Source organism: Hyperolius riggenbachi, chromosome 12 (assembly GCF_040937935.1).
Source record: "Hyperolius riggenbachi isolate aHypRig1 chromosome 12, aHypRig1.pri, whole genome shotgun sequence".
Lineage (NCBI taxonomy): Eukaryota > Metazoa > Chordata > Amphibia > Anura > Hyperoliidae > Hyperolius > Hyperolius riggenbachi.
The window spans coordinates 80496465-80517312 of record NC_090657.1 but is presented as its reverse complement, the minus strand read 5'-3'; the positions used below and the strand labels follow the sequence as shown (position 1 = coordinate 80517312).

At 44.9% G+C, this 20848-nt stretch overlaps 24 non-coding genes across 24 annotated transcripts; all 24 read right to left on the bottom strand.

Moving 5' to 3' along the window:
- Window positions 1-145: 145 nt before the first annotated feature.
- Window positions 146-227, bottom strand: TRNAL-AAG (transfer RNA leucine (anticodon AAG)). The gene has a single exon. It is a non-coding gene; the product is annotated as a tRNA-Leu (tRNA).
- Window positions 228-1272: 1045 nt separating this feature from the next.
- TRNAL-UAG (transfer RNA leucine (anticodon UAG)) lies at window positions 1273-1354 on the bottom strand. The gene has a single exon. It is a non-coding gene; the product is annotated as a tRNA-Leu (tRNA).
- A 462-nt stretch (window positions 1355-1816) lies between these two features.
- TRNAL-AAG (transfer RNA leucine (anticodon AAG)) lies at window positions 1817-1898 on the bottom strand. The gene has a single exon. It is a non-coding gene; the product is annotated as a tRNA-Leu (tRNA).
- A 1045-nt stretch (window positions 1899-2943) lies between these two features.
- Window positions 2944-3025, bottom strand: TRNAL-UAG (transfer RNA leucine (anticodon UAG)). The gene has a single exon. It is a non-coding gene; the product is annotated as a tRNA-Leu (tRNA).
- A 423-nt stretch (window positions 3026-3448) lies between these two features.
- TRNAL-AAG (transfer RNA leucine (anticodon AAG)) lies at window positions 3449-3530 on the bottom strand. The gene has a single exon. It is a non-coding gene; the product is annotated as a tRNA-Leu (tRNA).
- A 2453-nt stretch (window positions 3531-5983) lies between these two features.
- Window positions 5984-6065, bottom strand: TRNAL-UAG (transfer RNA leucine (anticodon UAG)). Its single transcript has one exon. It is a non-coding gene; the product is annotated as a tRNA-Leu (tRNA).
- A 423-nt stretch (window positions 6066-6488) lies between these two features.
- TRNAL-AAG (transfer RNA leucine (anticodon AAG)) lies at window positions 6489-6570 on the bottom strand. Its single transcript has one exon. It is a non-coding gene; the product is annotated as a tRNA-Leu (tRNA).
- A 1035-nt stretch (window positions 6571-7605) lies between these two features.
- TRNAL-UAG (transfer RNA leucine (anticodon UAG)) lies at window positions 7606-7684 on the bottom strand. Its single transcript has one exon. It is a non-coding gene; the product is annotated as a tRNA-Leu (tRNA).
- Window positions 7685-8111: 427 nt separating this feature from the next.
- TRNAL-AAG (transfer RNA leucine (anticodon AAG)) lies at window positions 8112-8193 on the bottom strand. Its single transcript has one exon. It is a non-coding gene; the product is annotated as a tRNA-Leu (tRNA).
- Window positions 8194-9228: 1035 nt separating this feature from the next.
- On the bottom strand, window positions 9229-9307 carry TRNAL-UAG (transfer RNA leucine (anticodon UAG)). The gene has a single exon. It is a non-coding gene; the product is annotated as a tRNA-Leu (tRNA).
- A 427-nt stretch (window positions 9308-9734) lies between these two features.
- Window positions 9735-9816, bottom strand: TRNAL-AAG (transfer RNA leucine (anticodon AAG)). Its single transcript has one exon. It is a non-coding gene; the product is annotated as a tRNA-Leu (tRNA).
- A 1045-nt stretch (window positions 9817-10861) lies between these two features.
- On the bottom strand, window positions 10862-10943 carry TRNAL-UAG (transfer RNA leucine (anticodon UAG)). The gene has a single exon. It is a non-coding gene; the product is annotated as a tRNA-Leu (tRNA).
- A 423-nt stretch (window positions 10944-11366) lies between these two features.
- TRNAL-AAG (transfer RNA leucine (anticodon AAG)) lies at window positions 11367-11448 on the bottom strand. Its single transcript has one exon. It is a non-coding gene; the product is annotated as a tRNA-Leu (tRNA).
- A 1045-nt stretch (window positions 11449-12493) lies between these two features.
- TRNAL-UAG (transfer RNA leucine (anticodon UAG)) lies at window positions 12494-12575 on the bottom strand. Its single transcript has one exon. It is a non-coding gene; the product is annotated as a tRNA-Leu (tRNA).
- A 423-nt stretch (window positions 12576-12998) lies between these two features.
- Window positions 12999-13080, bottom strand: TRNAL-AAG (transfer RNA leucine (anticodon AAG)). Its single transcript has one exon. It is a non-coding gene; the product is annotated as a tRNA-Leu (tRNA).
- Window positions 13081-14125: 1045 nt separating this feature from the next.
- Window positions 14126-14207, bottom strand: TRNAL-UAG (transfer RNA leucine (anticodon UAG)). The gene has a single exon. It is a non-coding gene; the product is annotated as a tRNA-Leu (tRNA).
- A 423-nt stretch (window positions 14208-14630) lies between these two features.
- On the bottom strand, window positions 14631-14712 carry TRNAL-AAG (transfer RNA leucine (anticodon AAG)). Its single transcript has one exon. It is a non-coding gene; the product is annotated as a tRNA-Leu (tRNA).
- A 1045-nt stretch (window positions 14713-15757) lies between these two features.
- On the bottom strand, window positions 15758-15839 carry TRNAL-UAG (transfer RNA leucine (anticodon UAG)). Its single transcript has one exon. It is a non-coding gene; the product is annotated as a tRNA-Leu (tRNA).
- A 423-nt stretch (window positions 15840-16262) lies between these two features.
- Window positions 16263-16344, bottom strand: TRNAL-AAG (transfer RNA leucine (anticodon AAG)). The gene has a single exon. It is a non-coding gene; the product is annotated as a tRNA-Leu (tRNA).
- Window positions 16345-17389: 1045 nt separating this feature from the next.
- On the bottom strand, window positions 17390-17471 carry TRNAL-UAG (transfer RNA leucine (anticodon UAG)). Its single transcript has one exon. It is a non-coding gene; the product is annotated as a tRNA-Leu (tRNA).
- A 423-nt stretch (window positions 17472-17894) lies between these two features.
- Window positions 17895-17976, bottom strand: TRNAL-AAG (transfer RNA leucine (anticodon AAG)). Its single transcript has one exon. It is a non-coding gene; the product is annotated as a tRNA-Leu (tRNA).
- A 1045-nt stretch (window positions 17977-19021) lies between these two features.
- Window positions 19022-19103, bottom strand: TRNAL-UAG (transfer RNA leucine (anticodon UAG)). The gene has a single exon. It is a non-coding gene; the product is annotated as a tRNA-Leu (tRNA).
- Window positions 19104-19526: 423 nt separating this feature from the next.
- Window positions 19527-19608, bottom strand: TRNAL-AAG (transfer RNA leucine (anticodon AAG)). The gene has a single exon. It is a non-coding gene; the product is annotated as a tRNA-Leu (tRNA).
- Window positions 19609-20653: 1045 nt separating this feature from the next.
- Window positions 20654-20735, bottom strand: TRNAL-UAG (transfer RNA leucine (anticodon UAG)). The gene has a single exon. It is a non-coding gene; the product is annotated as a tRNA-Leu (tRNA).
- Window positions 20736-20848: the final 113 nt, after the last annotated feature.

The following is a 20848-nucleotide window of genomic DNA, read 5'->3' as shown; positions in this document are numbered from 1 at the left end:
TTAATTTCTGACCAAGATAAGCTCCTCAAGTGGCCCTGATGTATAAGCTTGGACAAGTATTTGAGCAAGTGTTAAAACCAGAGGAGCTGAGGCCTTATCTTTCCTACATAGTACATCCTTGTCAAGCAAGCGAGAAGTTAAAGGCTGGCAGTGGTGGGATTTGAACCCACGCCTCCGAGGAGACTGGAGCCTTAATCCAGCGCCTTAGACCGCTCGGCCACACTACCCTGCAGATCTCTATTCTTGCGTGCTTTAAGACACGTTTTTCAAGAGTCAAAGGTTAAGCGGTTAATTACTGTGCCGTCAACAGGTTATCATCTGGGGATATGCTGCATGTTGGCAGCCATTCTCAGTTCCATAAGGAAGAACGCATAACAGTACTGACTTTTGTTCCATTGCTCTGATACCACTGAGTGCAGCACCTACTGTCCGATCGCTTTTCCCGATCGATTTTTCGATCGAAAATCAGATCGGATATGCATTAAATTATCTATCGAACCAACTATCTGCCAAAAAATCTCATGGTGTATTCCCATCATGAGACCCTGGAGGAAGCCTTAAAATAATTTTTGCATCTCAAGGAAACCGACCTTACTGGGGCAAGTGGGGAAAATGCCAGGGAACCCCTGAAAAGTCCTGAAGGAAGCTTGGGCTTCCAGGGAACCCTGGTTGAGAAAACCTGCTTTGGCCTGGCGTACAATAAAAGACATCCTCTCAAACCCCTAACTGCCCACGTAGTTAATGTATCAGCTTTTATGCAAAAGTAATGTCACCTGTCTAAAAAAATCACAATTGTCCACTTACGTACAATGTACAATGTAGCCCGTAGCACTGGAATAGATGCTATTGCACGTATACCTAAAATGCCATTCACCTACAATTGAGAGGAAACATTTGCCTACTATTGGGTAATAGGGGCAGATCTCACCTCAGTAATCTAAATGAGATCTTTGCCCTGTTTACTTTGTAGAAAGTCCTATCTGTTGCCACTGTTGCTGTCAAAAGGTCCTCCACAGCCAGGAGTTATGAGCTGTGGCACATTGTCAGAATCCAGTGGAAAAGTGCATGTAAAGGTCTTAAGCCATTTTAAGCACTTTTTTTTTCTAAACTGTATTCCTTTGTAGCGGTGAAAGAAAGTGTGGTGCTGGGTACGCCTCATTCATGTTGTTGTGCAAGCTGATGGAGGAAAAGAGAAGTATTTGAGCTTTCTTGTTGATGAAGGGACGTAGGAGATCCACAAGAGGCCTGTGAGGCAAGATAGAAGTTGCAGACTGGCAGTGGTGGGATTTGAACCCACGCCTCCAAAGAGACTGGAGCCTAAATCCAGCGCCTTAGACCGCTCGGCCACACTACCTTGCCGATATCGATCTTTTGTGTGCTTTTAAAATGAGGTTTGTATGAGTGGAATGTTGAGTGGTTCATTATTGTGCCATCAACAAGTAATCAACTGGGGACATGCTGCATGTATGCACCTATTCTCATTACCGCGGAAAGAGAAAACACTTGACAGTACTGGCTTTGGTTCTATGCCTCTGATGACAGCACCTAGGAAAGTGCAGGTAAAGCACTCTATGCCACAGCAGAATCAATGGATTAGTCTTCTCAAATGCTACATTTGAGAAGACTAATCCATTAATTTCTGACCAAGATAAGCTCCTCAAGTGGCCCTGATGTATAAGCTTGGACAAGTATTTGAGCAAGTGTTAAAACCAGAGGAGCTGAGGCCTTATCTTTCCTACAAGTATTTGAGCAAGTGTTAAAACCAGAGGAGCTGAGGCCTTATCTTTCCTTGTCAAGCAAGCGAGAAGTTAAAGGCTGGCAGTGGTGGGATTTGAACCCACGCCTCCGAGGAGACTGGAGCCTTAATCCAGCGCCTTAGACCGCTCGGCCACACTACCCTACGGATGTCTACTCTTGCGTGCTTTAAGACACGTTTTTCAAGAGTCAAAGGTTAAGCGGTTAATTACTGTGCCGTCAACAGGTTATCATCTGGGGATATGCTGCATGTTGGCAGCCATTCTCAGTTCCATAAGGAAGAACGCATAACAGTACTGACTTTTGTTCCATTGCTCTGATACCACTGAGTGCAGCACCTACTGTCCGATCGCTTTTCCCGATCGATTTTTCGATCGAAAATCAGATCGGATATGCATTAAATTATCTATCGAACCAACTATCTGCCAAAAAATCTCATGGTGTATTCCCATCATGAGACCCTGGAGGAAGCCTTAAAATAATTTTTGCATCTCAAGGAAACCGACCTTACTGGGGCAAGTGGGGAAAATGCCAGGGAACCCCTGAAAAGTCCTGAAGGAAGCTTGGGCTTCCAGGGAACCCTGGTTGAGAAAACCTGCTTTGGCCTGGCGTACAATAAAAGACATCCTCTCAAACCCCTAACTGCCCACGTAGTTAATGTATCAGCTTTTATGCAAAAGTAATGTCACCTGTCTAAAAAAATCACAATTGTCCACTTACGTACAATGTACAATGTAGCCCGTAGCACTGGAATAGATGCTATTGCACGTATACCTAAAATGCCATTCACCTACAATTGAGAGGAAACATTTGCCTACTATTGGGTAATAGGGGCAGATCTCACCTCAGTAATCTAAATGAGATCTTTGCCCTGTTTACTTTGTAGAAAGTCCTATCTGTTGCCACTGTTGCTGTCAAAAGGTCCTCCACAGCCAGGAGTTATGAGCTGTGGCACATTGTCAGAATCCAGTGGAAAAGTGCATGTAAAGGTCTTAAGCCATTTTAAGCACTTTTTTTTTCTAAACTGTATTCCTTTGTAGCGGTGAAAGAAAGTGTGGTGCTGGGTACGCCTCATTCATGTTGTTGTGCAAGCTGATGGAGGAAAAGAGAAGTATTTGAGCTTTCTTGTTGATGAAGGGACGTAGGAGATCCACAAGAGGCCTGTGAGGCAAGATAGAAGTTGCAGACTGGCAGTGGTGGGATTTGAACCCACGCCTCCAAAGAGACTGGAGCCTAAATCCAGCGCCTTAGACCGCTCGGCCACACTACCTTGCCGATATCGATCTTTTGTGTGCTTTTAAAATGAGGTTTGTATGAGTGGAATGTTGAGTGGTTCATTATTGTGCCATCAACAAGTAATCAACTGGGGACATGCTGCATGTATGCACCTATTCTCATTACCGCGGAAAGAGAAAACACTTGACAGTACTGGCTTTGGTTCTATGCCTCTGATGACAGCACCTAGGAAAGTGCAGGTAAAGCACTCTATGCCACAGCAGAATCAATGGATTAGTCTTCTCAAATGCTACATTTGAGAAGACTAATCCATTAATTTCTGACCAAGATAAGCTCCTCAAGTGGCCCTGATGTATAAGCTTGGACAAGTATTTGAGCAAGTGTTAAAACCAGAGGAGCTGAGGCCTTATCTTTCCTACATAGTACATCCTTGTCAAGCAAGCGAGAAGTTAAAGGCTGGCAGTGGTGGGATTTGAACCCACGCCTCCGAGGAGACTGGAGCCTTAATCCAGCGCCTTAGACCGCTCGGCCACACTACCCTGCGGATGTCTACTCTTGCGTGCTTTAAGACACGTTTTTCAAGAGTCAAAGGTTAAGCGGTTAATTACTGTGCCGTCAACAGGTTATCATCTGGGGATATGCTGCATGTTGGCAGCCATTCTCAGTTCCATAAGGAAGAACGCATAACAGTACTGACTTTTGTTCCATTGCTCTGATACCACTGAGTGCAGCACCTACTGTCCGATCGCTTTTCCCGATCGATTTTTCGATCGAAAATCAGATCGGATATGCATTAAATTATCTATCGAACCAACTATCTGCCAAAAAATCTCATGGTGTATTCCCATCATGAGACCCTGGAGGAAGCCTTAAAATAATTTTTGCATCTCAAGGAAACCGACCTTACTGGGGCAAGTGGGGAAAATGCCAGGGAACCCCTGAAAAGTCCTGAAGGAAGCTTGGGCTTCCAGGGAACCCTGGTTGAGAAAACCTGCTTTGGCCTGGCGTACAATAAAAGACATCCTCTCAAACCCCTAACTGCCCACGTAGTTAATGTATCAGTAGAGTTGGGCCGAACGGTTCGCCGGCGAACGTGGTTCGCGCGAACTTAGGTGGTTCGCGTGCGGGTGTCGCACGCGAACGTTTTGCGGCAAAAGTTCGCAAAAAATCGGTTCGCCCCATAATGCACCTGAGGGTCAACTTTGACCCTCTACATCACAGTCAGCAGGCCCAGTGTAGCCAATTAGGCTACACTAGCCCCTGGAGCCCCACCCCCCCTTATATAAGGCAGGCAGCGGCGGCCGTTATGGCCACTCGTGTGCCTGCATTAGTGAGAGTAGGGCGAGCTGCTGCAGTCTCTCATAGGGAAAGATTAGTTAGGCTTAACTTCTTCCTGGCTGCATACCTGTTCTGTTCAGTGAGCCCTCAGCCCACTGCATACCTGTACTGTGATCCTGCCACTGCATACCTGTTCAGTGATCCTGCCACTGCATACCTGTTCATTGATCCTGCCACTGCATACCTGTTCAGTGATCCTGCCAGTGCATACCTGTTCATTGATCCTGCCACTGCATACTTGTTCAGTGATCCTGCCAGTGCATACCTGTTCATTGATCCTGCCACTGCATACCTGTTCAGTGATCCTGCCAGTGCATACCTGTTCATTGATCCTGCCACTGCATACCTGTTCAGTGATCCTGCCAGTGCATACCTGTTCATTGATCCTGCCACTGCATACCTGTTCATTGATCCTGCCACTGCATACCTGTTCATTGATCCTGCCACTGCATACCTGTTCAGTGATCCTGCCAGTGCATACCTGTTCATTGATCCTGCCACTGCATACCTGTTCATTGATCCTGCCACTGCATACCTGTTCAGTGATCCTGCCAGTGCATACCTGTTCATTGATCCTGCCACTGCATACCTGTTCATTGATCCTGCCACTGCATACCTGTTCAGTGATCCTGCCACTGCGTACCTGTTCAGTGATCCTGCCACTGCATACCTGTTCATTGATCCTGCCACTGCATACCTGTTCAGTGAACCCGCCACTGCATACCTGTTCTGTTCAGTGAACAGTTTGGTGTGTCAGTGTGAAGCAGTACCTTAATTACACTACCTGATTGATGTATACACATGCAAGATGTTTTAAAGCACTTTAGGCCTGTCATTTAGCATTCAATGTGATTTCTGCCCTTAAAACGCTGCTTTGCGTCAAATCCAGATTTTTCCCGGGGACTTTTGGCATGTATCCCACTCCGCCATGCCCCCCTCCAGGTGTTAGACCCCTTGAAACATCTTTTCCATCACTTTTGTGGCCAGCATAATTTTTTTTTTTTCAAAGTTCGCATCCCCATTGAAGTCTATTGTGGTTCGCGAACTTTAACGCGAACCGAACCTTCCGCGAAAGTTCGCGAACCCGGTTCGCGAACCTAAAATCGGAGGTTCGGCCCAACTCTATGTATCAGCTTTTATGCAAAAGTAATGTCACCTGTCTAAAAAAATCACAATTGTCCACTTACGTACAATGTACAATGTAGCCCGTAGCACTGGAATAGATGCTATTGCACGTATACCTAAAATGCCATTCACCTACAATTGAGAGGAAACATTTGCCTACTATTGGGTAATAGGGGCAGATCTCACCTCAGTAATCTAAATGAGATCTTTGCCCTGTTTACTTTGTAGAAAGTCCTATCTGTTGCCACTGTTGCTGTCAAAAGGTCCTCCACAGCCAGGAGTTATGAGCTGTGGCACATTGTCAGAATCCAGTGGAAAAGTGCATGTAAAGGTCTTAAGCCATTTTAAGCACTTTTTTTTCTAAACTGTATTCCTTTGTAGCGGTGAAAGAAAGTGTGGTGCTGGGTACGCCTCATTCATGTTGTTGTGCAAGCTGATGGAGGAAAAGAGAAGTATTTGAGCTTTCTTGGTGATGAAGGGACGTAGGAGATCCACAAGAGGCCTGTGAGGCAAGATAGAAGTTGCAGACTGGCAGTGGTGGGATTTGAACCCACGCCTCCAAAGAGACTGGAGCCTAAATCCAGCGCCTTAGACCGCTCGGCCACACTACCTTGCCGATATCGATCTTTTGTGTGCTTTTAAAATGAGGTTTGTATGAGTGGAATGTTGAGTGGTTCATTATTGTGCCATCAACAAGTAATCAACTGGGGACATGCTGCATGTATGCACCTATTCTCATTACCGCGGAAAGAGAAAACACTTGACAGTACTGGCTTTGGTTCTATGCCTCTGATGACAGCACCTAGGAAAGTGCAGGTAAAGCACTCTATGCCACAGCAGAATCAATGGATTAGTCTTCTCAAATGCTACATTTGAGAAGACTAATCCATTAATTTCTGACCAAGATAAGCTCCTCAAGTGGCCCTGATGTATAAGCTTGGACAAGTATTTGAGCAAGTGTTAAAACCAGAGGAGCTGAGGCCTTATCTTTCCTACATAGTACATCCTTGTCAAGCAAGCGAGAAGTTAAAGGCTGGCAGTGGTGGGATTCGAACCCACGCCTCCGAGGAGACTGGAGCCTTAATCCAGCGCCTTAAACCGCTCGGCCACACTACCCTGCGGATGTCTACTCTTGCGTGCTTTAAGACACGTTTTTCAAGAGTCAAAGGTTAAGCGGTTAATTACTGTGCCGTCAACAGGTTATCATCTGGGGATATGCTGCATGTTGGCAGCCATTCTCAGTTCCATAAGGAAGAACGCATAACAGTACTGACTTTTGTTCCATTGCTCTGATACCACTGAGTGCAGCACCTACTGTCCGATCGCTTTTCCCGATCGATTTTTCGATCGAAAATCAGATCGGATATGCATTAAATTATCTATCGAACCAACTATCTGCCAAAAAATCTCATGGTGTATTCCCATCATGAGACCCTGGAGGAAGCCTTAAAATAATTTTTGCATCTCAAGGAAACCGACCTTACTGGGGCAAGTGGGGAAAATGCCAGGGAACCCCTGAAAAGTCCTGAAGGAAGCTTGGGCTTCCAGGGAACCCTGGTTGAGAAAACCTGCTTTGGCCTGGCGTACAATAAAAGACATCCTCTCAAACCCCTAACTGCCCACGTAGTTAATGTATCAGCTTTTATGCAAAAGTAATGTCACCTGTCTAAAAAAATCACAATTGTCCACTTACGTACAATGTACAATGTAGCCCGTAGCACTGGAATAGATGCTATTGCACGTATACCTAAAATGCCATTCACCTACAATTGAGAGGAAACATTTGCCTACTATTGGGTAATAGGGGCAGATCTCACCTCAGTAATCTAAATGAGATCTTTGCCCTGTTTACTTTGTAGAAAGTCCTATCTGTTGCCACTGTTGCTGTCAAAAGGTCCTCCACAGCCAGGAGTTATGAGCTGTGGCACATTGTCAGAATCCAGTGGAAAAGTGCATGTAAAGGTCTTAAGCCATTTTAAGCACTTTTTTTTTCTAAACTGTATTCCTTTGTAGCGGTGAAAGAAAGTGTGGTGCTGGGTACGCCTCATTCATGTTGTTGTGCAAGCTGATGGAGGAAAAGAGAAGTATTTGAGCTTTCTTGTTGATGAAGGGACGTAGGAGATCCACAAGAGGCCTGTGAGGCAAGATAGAAGTTGCAGACTGGGATTTGAACCCACGCCTCCAAAGAGACTGGAGCCTAAATCCAGCGCCTTAGACCGCTCGGCCACACTACCTTGCCGATATCGATCTTTTGTGTGCTTTTAAAATGAGGTTTGTATGAGTGGAATGTTGAGTGGTTCATTATTGTGCCATCAACAAGTAATCAACTGGGGACATGCTGCATGTATGCACCTATTCTCATTACCGCGGAAAGAGAAAACACTTGACAGTACTGGCTTTGGTTCTATGCCTCTGATGACAGCACCTAGGAAAGTGCAGGTAAAGCACTCTATGCCACAGCAGAATCAATGGATTAGTCTTCTCAAATGCTACATTTGAGAAGACTAATCCATTAATTTCTGACCAAGATAAGCTCCTCAAGTGGCCCTGATGTATAAGCTTGGACAAGTATTTGAGCAAGTGTTAAAACCAGAGGAGCTGAGGCCTTATCTTTCCTACATAGTACATCCTTGTCAAGCAAGCGAGAAGTTAAAGGCTGGCAGTGGTGGGATTTGAACCCACGCCTCAGAGGAGACTGGAGCCTTAATCCAGCGCCTTAAACCGCTCGGCCACACTACCCTGCGGATGTCTACTCTTGCGTGCTTTAAGACACGTTTTTCAAGAGTCAAAGGTTAAGCGGTTAATTACTGTGCCGTCAACAGGTTATCATCTGGGGATATGCTGCATGTTGGCAGCCATTCTCAGTTCCATAAGGAAGAACGCATAACAGTACTGACTTTTGTTCCATTGCTCTGATACCACTGAGTGCAGCACCTACTGTCCGATCGCTTTTCCCGATCGATTTTTCGATCGAAAATCAGATCAGATATGCATTAAATTATCTATCGAACCAACTATCTGCCAAAAAATCTCATGGTGTATTCCCATCATGAGACCCTGGAGGAAGCCTTAAAATAATTTTTGCATCTCAAGGAAACCGACCTTACTGGGGCAAGTGGGGAAAATGCCAGGGAACCCCTGAAAAGTCCTGAAGGAAGCTTGGGCTTCCAGGGAACCCTGGTTGAGAAAACCTGCTTTGGCCTGGCGTACAATAAAAGACATCCTCTCAAACCCCTAACTGCCCACGTAGTTAATGTATCAGCTTTTATGCAAAAGTAATGTCACCTGTCTAAAAAAATCACAATTGTCCACTTACGTACAATGTACAATGTAGCCCGTAGCACTGGAATAGATGCTATTGCACGTATACCTAAAATGCCATTCACCTACAATTGAGAGGAAACATTTGCCTACTATTGGGTAATAGGGGCAGATCTCACCTCAGTAATCTAAATGAGATCTTTGCCCTGTTTACTTTGTAGAAAGTCCTATCTGTTGCCACTGTTGCTGTCAAAAGGTCCTCCACAGCCAGGAGTTATGAGCTGTGGCACATTGTCAGAATCCAGTGGAAAAGTGCATGTAAAGGTCTTAAGCCATTTTAAGCACTTTTTTTTTCTAAACTGTATTCCTTTGTAGCGGTGAAAGAAAGTGTGGTGCTGGGTACGCCTCATTCATGTTGTTGTGCAAGCTGATGGAGGAAAAGAGAAGTATTTGAGCTTTCTTGTTGATGAAGGGACGTAGGAGATCCACAAGAGGCCTGTGAGGCAAGATAGAAGTTGCAGACTGGGATTTGAACCCACGCCTCCAAAGAGACTGGAGCCTAAATCCAGCGCCTTAGACCGCTCGGCCACACTACCTTGCCGATATCGATCTTTTGTGTGCTTTTAAAATGAGGTTTGTATGAGTGGAATGTTGAGTGGTTCATTATTGTGCCATCAACAAGTAATCAACTGGGGACATGCTGCATGTATGCACCTATTCTCATTACCGCGGAAAGAGAAAACACTTGACAGTACTGGCTTTGGTTCTATGCCTCTGATGACAGCACCTAGGAAAGTGCAGGTAAAGCACTCTATGCCACAGCAGAATCAATGGATTAGTCTTCTCAAATGCTACATTTGAGAAGACTAATCCATTAATTTCTGACCAAGATAAGCTCCTCAAGTGGCCCTGATGTATAAGCTTGGACAAGTATTTGAGCAAGTGTTAAAACCAGAGGAGCTGAGGCCTTATCTTTCCTACATAGTACATCCTTGTCAAGCAAGCGAGAAGTTTAAGGCTGGCAGTGGTGGGATTTGAACCCACGCCTCCGAGGAGACTGGAGCCTTAATCCAGCGCCTTAGACCGCTCGGCCACACTACCCTGCGGATGTCTACTCTTGCGTGCTTTAAGACACGTTTTTCAAGAGTCAAAGGTTAAGCGGTTAATTACTGTGCCGTCAACAGGTTATCATCTGGGGATATGCTGCATGTTGGCAGCCATTCTCAGTTCCATAAGGAAGAACGCATAACAGTACTGACTTTTGTTCCATTGCTCTGATACCACTGAGTGCAGCATCTACTGTCCGATCGCTTTTCCCGATCGATTTTTCGATCGAAAATCAGATCGAATATGCATTAAATTATCTATCGAACCAACTATCTGCCAAAAAATCTCATGGTGTATTCCCATCATGAGACCCTGGAGGAAGCCTTAAAATAATTTTTGCATCTCAAGGAAACCGACCTTACTGGGGCAAGTGGGGAAAATGCCAGGGAACCCCTGAAAAGTCCTGAAGGAAGCTTGGGCTTCCAGGGAACCCTGGTTGAGAAAACCTGCTTTGGCCTGGCGTACAATAAAAGACATCCTCTCAAACCCCTAACTGCCCACGTAGTTAATGTATCAGCTTTTATGCAAAAGTAATGTCACCTGTCTAAAAAAATCACAATTGTCCACTTACGTACAATGTACAATGTAGCCCGTAGCACTGGAATAGATGCTATTGCACGTATACCTAAAATGCCATTCACCTACAATTGAGAGGAAACATTTGCCTACTATTGGGTAATAGGGGCAGATCTCACCTCAGTAATCTAAATGAGATCTTTGCCCTGTTTACTTTGTAGAAAGTCCTATCTGTTGCCACTGTTGCTGTCAAAAGGTCCTCCACAGCCAGGAGTTATGAGCTGTGGCACATTGTCAGAATCCAGTGGAAAAGTGCATGTAAAGGTCTTAAGCCATTTTAAGCACTTTTTTTTTCTAAACTGTATTCCTTTGTAGCGGTGAAAGAAAGTGTGGTGCTGGGTACGCCTCATTCATGTTGTTGTGCAAGCTGATGGAGGAAAAGAGAAGTATTTGAGCATTCTTGTTGATGAAGGGACGTAGGAGATCCACAAGAGGCCTGTGAGGCAAGATAGAAGTTGCAGACTGGCAGTGGTGGGAATTGAACCCACGCCTCCAAAGAGACTGGAGCCTAAATCCAGCGCCTTAGACCGCTCGGCCACACTACCTTGCCGATATCGATCTTTTGTGTGCTTTTAAAATGAGGTTTGTATGAGTGGAATGTTGAGTGGTTCATTATTGTGCCATCAACAAGTAATCAACTGGGGACATGCTGCATGTATGCACCTATTCTCATTACCGCGGAAAGAGAAAACACTTGACAGTACTGGCTTTGGTTCTATGCCTCTGATGACAGCACCTAGGAAAGTGCAGGTAAAGCACTCTATGCCACAGCAGAATCAATGGATTAGTCTTCTCAAATGCTACATTTGAGAAGACTAATCCATTAATTTCTGACCAAGATAAGCTCCTCAAGTGGCCCTGATGTATAAGCTTGGACAAGTATTTGAGCAAGTGTTAAAACCAGAGGAGCTGAGGCCTTATCTTTCCTACATAGTACATCCTTGTCAAGCAAGCGAGAAGTTAAAGGCTGGCAGTGGTGGGATTTGAACCCACGCCTCCGAGGAGACTGGAGCCTTAATCCAGCGCCTTAGACCGCTCGGCCACACTACCCTGCGGATGTCTACTCTTGCGTGCTTTAAGACACGTTTTTCAAGAGTCAAAGGTTAAGCGGTTAATTACTGTGCCGTCAACAGGTTATCATCTGGGGATATGCTGCATGTTGGCAGCCATTCTCAGTTCCATAAGGAAGAACGCATAACAGTACTGACTTTTGTTCCATTGCTCTGATACCACTGAGTGCAGCACCTACTGTCCGATCGCTTTTCCCGATCGATTTTTCGATCGAAAATCAGATCGGATATGCATTAAATTATCTATCGAACCAACTATCTGCCAAAAAATCTCATGGTGTATTCCCATCATGAGACCCTGGAGGAAGCCTTAAAATAATTTTTGCATCTCAAGGAAACCGACCTTACTGGGGCAAGTGGGGAAAATGCCAGGGAACCCCTGAAAAGTCCTGAAGGAAGCTTGGGCTTCCAGGGAACCCTGGTTGAGAAAACCTGCTTTGGCCTGGCGTACAATAAAAGACATCCTCTCAAACCCCTAACTGCCCACGTAGTTAATGTATCAGCTTTTATGCAAAAGTAATGTCACCTGTCTAAAAAAATCACAATTGTCCACTTACGTACAATGTACAATGTAGCCCGTAGCACTGGAATAGATGCTATTGCACGTATACCTAAAATGCCATTCACCTACAATTGAGAGGAAACATTTGCCTACTATTGGGTAATAGGGGCAGATCTCACCTCAGTAATCTAAATGAGATCTTTGCCCTGTTTACTTTGTAGAAAGTCCTATCTGTTGCCACTGTTGCTGTCAAAAGGTCCTCCACAGCCAGGAGTTATGAGCTGTGGCACATTGTCAGAATCCAGTGGAAAAGTGCATGTAAAGGTCTTAAGCCATTTTAAGCACTTTTTTTTTCTAAACTGTATTCCTTTGTAGCGGTGAAAGAAAGTGTGGTGCTGGGTACGCCTCATTCATGTTGTTGTGCAAGCTGATGGAGGAAAAGAGAAGTATTTGAGCTTTCTTGTTGATGAAGGGACGTAGGAGATCCACAAGAGGCCTGTGAGGCAAGATAGAAGTTGCAGACTGGCAGTGGTGGGATTTGAACCCACGCCTCCAAAGAGACTGGAGCCTAAATCCAGCGCCTTAGACCGCTCGGCCACACTACCTTGCCGATATCGATCTTTTGTGTGCTTTTAAAATGAGGTTTGTATGAGTGGAATGTTGAGTGGTTCATTATTGTGCCATCAACAAGTAATCAACTGGGGACATGCTGCATGTATGCACCTATTCTCATTACCGCGGAAAGAGAAAACACTTGACAGTACTGGCTTTGGTTCTATGCCTCTGATGACAGCACCTAGGAAAGTGCAGGTAAAGCACTCTATGCCACAGCAGAATCAATGGATTAGTCTTCTCAAATGCTACATTTGAGAAGCCTAATCCATTAATTTCTGACCAAGATAAGCTCCTCAAGTGGCCCTGATGTATAAGCTTGGACAAGTATTTGAGCAAGTGTTAAAACCAGAGGAGCTGAGGCCTTATCTTTCCTACATAGTACATCCTTGTCAAGCAAGCGAGAAGTTAAAGGCTGGCAGTGGTGGGATTTGAACCCACGCCTCCGAGGAGACTGGAGCCTTAATCCAGCGCCTTAGACCGCACGGCCACACTACCCTGCGGATGTCTACTCTTGCGTGCTTTAAGACACGTTTTTCAAGAGTCAAAGGTTAAGCGGTTAATTACTGTGCCGTCAACAGGTTATCATCTGGGGATATGCTGCATGTTGGCAGCCATTCTCAGTTCCATAAGGAAGAACGCATAACAGTACTGACTTTTGTTCCATTGCTCTGATACCACTGAGTGCAGCACCTACTGTCCGATCGCTTTTCCCGATCGATTTTTCGATCGAAAATCAGATCGAATATGCATTAAATTATCTATCGAACCAACTATCTGCCAAAAAATCTCATGGTGTATTCCCATCATGAGACCCTGGAGGAAGCCTTAAAATAATTTTTGCATCTCAAGGAAACCGACCTTACTGGGGCAAGTGGGGAAAATGCCAGGGAACCCCTGAAAAGTCCTGAAGGAAGCTTGGGCTTCCAGGGAACCCTGGTTGAGAAAACCTGCTTTGGCCTGGCGTACAATAAAAGACATCCTCTCAAACCCCTAACTGCCCACGTAGTTAATGTATCAGCTTTTATGCAAAAGTAATGTCACCTGTCTAAAAAAATCACAATTGTCCACTTACGTACAATGTACAATGTAGCCCGTAGCACTGGAATAGATGCTATTGCACGTATACCTAAAATGCCATTCACCTACAATTGAGAGGAAACATTTGCCTACTATTGGGTAATAGGGGCAGATCTCACCTCAGTAATCTAAATGAGATCTTTGCCCTGTTTACTTTGTAGAAAGTCCTATCTGTTGCCACTGTTGCTGTCAAAAGGTCCTCCACAGCCAGGAGTTATGAGCTGTGGCACATTGTCAGAATCCAGTGGAAAAGTGCATGTAAAGGTCTTAAGCCATTTTAAGCACTTTTTTTTTCTAAACTGTATTCCTTTGTAGCGGTGAAAGAAAGTGTGGTGCTGGGTACGCCTCATTCATGTTGTTGTGCAAGCTGATGGAGGAAAAGAGAAGTATTTGAGCTTTCTTGTTGATGAAGGGACGTAGGAGATCCACAAGAGGCCTGTGAGGCAAGATAGAAGTTGCAGACTGGCAGTGGTGGGATTTGAACCCACGCCTCCAAAGAGACTGGAGCCTAAATCCAGCGCCTTAGACCGCTCGGCCACACTACCTTGCCGATATCGATCTTTTGTGTGCTTTTAAAATGAGGTTTGTATGAGTGGAATGTTGAGTGGTTCATTATTGTGCCATCAACAAGTAATCAACTGGGGACATGCTGCATGTATGCACCTATTCTCATTACCGCGGAAAGAGAAAACACTTGACAGTACTGGCTTTGGTTCTATGCCTCTGATGACAGCACCTAGGAAAGTGCAGGTAAAGCACTCTATGCCACAGCAGAATCAATGGATTAGTCTTCTCAAATGCTACATTTGAGAAGACTAATCCATTAATTTCTGACCAAGATAAGCTCCTCAAGTGGCCCTGATGTATAAGCTTGGACAAGTATTTGAGCAAGTGTTAAAACCAGAGGAGCTGAGGCCTTATCTTTCCTACATAGTACATCCTTGTCAAGCAAGCGAGAAGTTAAAGGCTGGCAGTGGTGGGATTTGAACCCACGCCTCCGAGGAGACTGGAGCCTTAATCCAGCGCCTTAGACCGCTCGGCCACACTACCCTGCGGATGTCTACTCTTGCGTGCTTTAAGACACGTTTTTCAAGAGTCAAAGGTTAAGCGGTTAATTACTGTGCCGTCAACAGGTTATCATCTGGGGATATGCTGCATGTTGGCAGCCATTCTCAGTTCCATAAGGAAGAACGCATAACAGTACTGACTTTTGTTCCATTGCTCTGATACCACTGAGTGCAGCACCTACTGTCCGATCGCTTTTCCCGATCGATTTTTCGATCGAAAATCAGATCGGATATGCATTAAATTATCTATCGAACCAACTATCTGCCAAAAAATCTCATGGTGTATTCCCATCATGAGACCCTGGAGGAAGCCTTAAAATAATTTTTGCATCTCAAGGAAACCGACCTTACTGGGGCAAGTGGGGAAAATGCCAGGGAACCCCTGAAAAGTCCTGAAGGAAGCTTGGGCTTCCAGGGAACCCTGGTTGAGAAAACCTGCTTTGGCCTGGCGTACAATAAAAGACATCCTCTCAAACCCCTAACTGCCCACGTAGTTAATGTATCAGCTTTTATGCAAAAGTAATGTCACCTGTCTAAAAAAATCACAATTGTCCACTTACGTACAATGTACAATGTAGCCCGTAGCACTGGAATAGATGCTATTGCACGTATACCTAAAATGCCATTCACCTACAATTGAGAGGAAACATTTGCCTACTATTGGGTAATAGGGGCAGATCTCACCTCAGTAATCTAAATGAGATCTTTGCCCTGTTTACTTTGTAGAAAGTCCTATCTGTTGCCACTGTTGCTGTCAAAAGGTCCTCCACAGCCAGGAGTTATGAGCTGTGGCACATTGTCAGAATCCAGTGGAAAAGTGCATGTAAAGGTCTTAAGCCATTTTAAGCACTTTTTTTTTCTAAACTGTATTCCTTTGTAGCGGTGAAAGAAAGTGTGGTGCTGGGTACGCCTCATTCATGTTGTTGTGCAAGCTGATGGAGGAAAAGAGAAGTATTTGAGCTTTCTTGTTGATGAAGGGACGTAGGAGATCCACAAGAGGCCTGTGAGGCAAGATAGAAGTTGCAGACTGGCAGTGGTGGGATTTGAACCCACGCCTCCAAAGAGACTGGAGCCTAAATCCAGCGCCTTAGACCGCTCGGCCACACTACCTTGCCGATATCGATCTTTTGTGTGCTTTTAAAATGAGGTTTGTATGAGTGGAATGTTGAGTGGTTCATTATTGTGCCATCAACAAGTAATCAACTGGGGACATGCTGCATGTATGCACCTATTCTCATTACCGCGGAAAGAGAAAACACTTGACAGTACTGGCTTTGGTTCTATGCCTCTGATGACAGCACCTAGGAAAGTGCAGGTAAAGCACTCTATGCCACAGCAGAATCAATGGATTAGTCTTCTCAAATGCTACATTTGAGAAGACTAATCCATTAATTTCTGACCAAGATAAGCTCCTCAAGTGGCCCTGATGTATAAGCTTGGACAAGTATTTGAGCAAGTGTTAAAACCAGAGGAGCTGAGGCCTTATCTTTCCTACATAGTACATCCTTGTCAAGCAAGCGAGAAGTTAAAGGCTGGCAGTGGTGGGATTTGAACCCACGCCTCCGAGGAGACTGGAGCCTTAATCCAGCGCCTTAGACCGCTCGGCCACACTACCCTGCGGATGTCTACTCTTGCGTGCTTTAAGACACGTTTTTCAAGAGTCAAAGGTTAAGCGGTTAATTACTGTGCCGTCAACAGGTTATCATCTGGGGATATGCTGCATGTTGGCAGCCATTCTCAGTTCCATAAGGAAGAACGCATAACAGTACTGACTTTTGTTCCATTGCTCTGATACCACTGAGTGCAGCACCTACTGTCCGATCGCTTTTCCCGATCGATTTTTCGATCGAAAATCAGATCGGATATGCATTAAATTATCTATCGAACCAACTATCTGCCAAAAAATCTCATGGTGTATTCCCATCATGAGACCCTGGAGGAAGCCTTAAAATAATTTTTGCATCTCAAGGAAACCGACCTTACTGGGGCAAGTGGGGAAAATGCCAGGGAACCCCTGAAAAGTCCTGAAGGAAGCTTGGGCTTCCAGGGAACCCTGGTTGAGAAAACCTGCTTTGGCCTGGCGTACAATAAAAGACATCCTCTCAAACCCCTAACTGCCCACGTAGTTAATGTATCAGCTTTTATGCAAAAGTAATGTCACCTGTCTAAAAAAATCACAATTGTCCACTTACGTACAATGTACAATGTAGCCCGTAGCACTGGAATAGATGCTATTGCACGTATACCTAAAATGCCATTCACCTACAATTGAGAGGAAACATTTGCCTACTATTGGGTAATAGGGGCAGATCTCACCTCAGTAATCTAAATGAGATCTTTGCCCTGTTTACTTTGTAGAAAGTCCTATCTGTTGCCACTGTTGCTGTCAAAAGGTCCTCCACAGCCAGGAGTTATGAGCTGTGGCACATTGTCAGAATCCAGTGGAAAAGTGCATGTAAAGGTCTTAAGCCATTTTAAGCACTTTTTTTTTCTAAACTGTATTCCTTTGTAGCGGTGAAAGAAAGTGTGGTGCTGGGTACGCCTCATTCATGTTGTTGTGCAAGCTGATGGAGGAAAAGAGAAGTATTTGAGCTTTCTTGTTGATGAAGGGACGTAGGAGATCCACAAGAGGCCTGTGAGGCAAGATAGAAGTTGCAGACTGGCAGTGGTGGGATTTGAACCCACGCCTCCAAAGAGACTGGAGCCTAAATCCAGCGCCTTAGACCGCTCGGCCACACTACCTTGCCGATATCGATCTTTTGTGTGCTTTTAAAATGAGGTTTGTATGAGTGGAATGTTGAGTGGTTCATTATTGTGCCATCAACAAGTAATCAACTGGGGACATGCTGCATGTATGCACCTATTCTCATTACCGCGGAAAGAGAAAACACTTGACAGTACTGGCTTTGGTTCTATGCCTCTGATGACAGCACCTAGGAAAGTGCAGGTAAAGCACTCTATGCCACAGCAGAATCAATGGATTAGTCTTCTCAAATGCTACATTTGAGAAGACTAATCCATTAATTTCTGACCAAGATAAGCTCCTCAAGTGGCCCTGATGTATAAGCTTGGACAAGTATTTGAGCAAGTGTTAAAACCAGAGGAGCTGAGGCCTTATCTTTCCTACATAGTACATCCTTGTCAAGCAAGCGAGAAGTTAAAGGCTGGCAGTGGTGGGATTTGAACCCACGCCTCCAAGGAGACTGGAGCCTTAATCCAGCGCCTTAGACCGCTCGGCCACACTACCCTGCGGATGTCTACTCTTGCGTGCTTTAAGACACGTTTTTCAAGAGTCAAAGGTTAAGCGGTTAATTACTGTGCCGTCAACAGGTTATCATCTGGGGATATGCTGCATGTTGGCAGCCATTCTCAGTTCCATAAGGAAGAACGCATAACAGTACTGACTTTTGTTCCATTGCTCTGATACCACTGAGTGCAGCACCTACTGTCCGATCGCTTTTCCCGATCGATTTTTCGATCGAAAATCAGATCGGATATGCATTAAATTATCTATCGAACCAACTATCTGCCAAAAAATCTCATGGTGTATTCCCATCATGAGACCCTGGAGGAAGCCTTAAAATAATTTTTGCATCTCAAGGAAACCGACCTTACTGGGGCAAGTGGGGAAAATGCCAGGGAACCCCTGAAAAGTCCTGAAGGAAGCTTGGGCTTCCAGGGAACCCTGGTTGAGAAAACCTGCTTTGGCCTGGCGTACAATAAAAGACATCCTCTCAAACCCCTAACTGCCCACGTAGTTAATGTATCAGCTTTTATGCAAAAGTAACGTCACCTGTCTAAAAAAATCACAATTGTCCACTTACGTACAATGTACAATGCAGCCCGTAGCACTGAAATAGATGCTATTGCACGTATACCTAAAATGCCATTCACCTACAATTGAGAGGAAACATTTGCCTACTATTGGGTAATAGGGGCAGATCTCACCTCAGTAATCTAAATGAGATCTTTGCCCTGTTTACTTTGTAGAAAGTCCTATCTGTTGCCACTGTTACTGTCAAAAGGTCCTCCACAGCCAGGAGTTATGAGCTGTGGCACATTGTCAGAATCCAGTGGAAAAGTGCATGTAAAGGTCTTAAGCCATTTTAAGCACTTTTTTTTTCTAAACTGTATTCCTTTGTAGCGGTGAAAGAAAGTGTGGTGTTGGGTACGCCTCATTCATGTTGTTGTGCAAGCTGATGGAGGAAAAGAGAAGTATTTGAGCTTTCTTGTTGATGAAGGGACGTAGGAGATCCACAAGAGGCCTGTGAGGCAAGATAGAAGTTGCAGACTGGCAGTGGTGGGATTTGAACCCACGCCTCCAAAGAGACTGGAGCCTAAATCCAGCGCCTTAGACCGCTCGGCCACACTACCTTGCCGATATCGATCTTTTGTGTGCTTTTAAAATGAGGTTTGTATGAGTGGAATGTTGAGTGGTTCATTATTGTGCCATCAACAAGTAATCAACTGGGGACATGCTGCATGTATGCACCTATTCTCATTACCGCGGAAAGAGAAAACACTTGACAGTACTGGCTTTGGTTCTATGCCTCTGATGACAGCACCTAGGAAAGTGCAGGTAAAGCACTCTATGCCACAGCAGAATCAATGGATTAGTCTTCTCAAATGCTACATTTGAGAAGACTAATCCATTAATTTCTGACCAAGATAAGCTCCTCAAGTGGCCCTGATGTATAAGCTTGGACAAGTATTTGAGCAAGTGTTAAAACCAGAGGAGCTGAGGCCTTATCTTTCCTACATAGTACATCCTTGTCAAGCAAGCGAGAAGTTAAAGGCTGGCAGTGGTGGGATTTGAACCCACGCCTCCGAGGAGACTGGAGCCTTAATCCAGCGCCTTAGACCGCTCGGCCACACTACCCTGCGGATGTCTACTCTTGCGTGCTTTAAGACACGTTTTTCAAGAGTCAAAGGTTAAGCGGTTAATTACTGTGCCGTCAACAGGTTATCATCTGGGGATATGCTGCATGTTGGCAGCCATTCTCAGTTCCATAAGGAAGAACGCATAACAGTACTGACTTTTGTTCCATTGCTCTGATACCACTGAGTGCAGCACCTACTGTCCGATCGCTTTTCCCGATCGATTTTTCGATCGAAAATCAGATCGGATATGCATTAAATTATCTATCGAACCAACTATCTGCCAAAAAATCTCATGGTGTATTCCCATCATGAGACCCTGGAGGAAGCCTTAAAATAATTTTTGCATCTCAAGGAAACCGACCTTACTGGGGCAAGTGGGGAAAATGCCAGGGAACCCCTGAAAAGTCCTGAAGGAAGCTTGGGCTTCCAGGGAACCCTGGTTGAGAAAACCTGCTTTGGCCTGGCGTACAATAAAAGACATCCTCTCAAACCCCTAACTGCCCACGTAGTTAATGTATCAGCTTTTATGCAAAAGTAATGTCACCTGTCTAAAAAAATCACAATTGTCCACTTACGTACAATGTACAATGTAGCCCGTAGCACTGAAATAGATGCTATTGCACGTATACCTAAAATGCCATTCACCTACAATTGAGAGGAAACATTTGCCTACTATTGGGTAATAGGGGCAGATCTCACCTCAGTAATCTAAATGAGATCTTTGCCCTGTTTACTTTGTAGAAAGTCCTATCTGTTGCCACTGTTACTGTCAAAAGGTCCTCCACAGCCAGGAGTTATGAGCTGTGGCACATTGTCAGAATCCAGTGGAAAAGTGCATGTAAAGGTCTTAAGCCATTTTAAGCACTTTTTTTTTCTAAACTGTATTCCTTTGTAGCGGTGAAAGAAAGTGTGGTGCTGGGTACGCCTCATTCATGTTGTTGTGCAAGCTGATGGAGGAAAAGAGAAGTATTTGAGCTTTCTTGTTGATGAAGGGACGTAGGAGATCCACAAGAGGCCTGTGAGGCAAGATAGAAGTTGCAGACTGGCAGTGGTGGGATTTGAACCCACGCCTCCAAAGAGACTGGAGCCTAAATCCAGCGCCTTAGACCGCTCGGCCACACTACCTTGCCGATATCGATCTTTTGTGTGCTTTTAAAATGAGGTTTGTATGAGTGGAATGTTGAGTGGTTCATTATTGTGCCATCAACAAGTAATCAACTGGGGACATGCTGCATGTA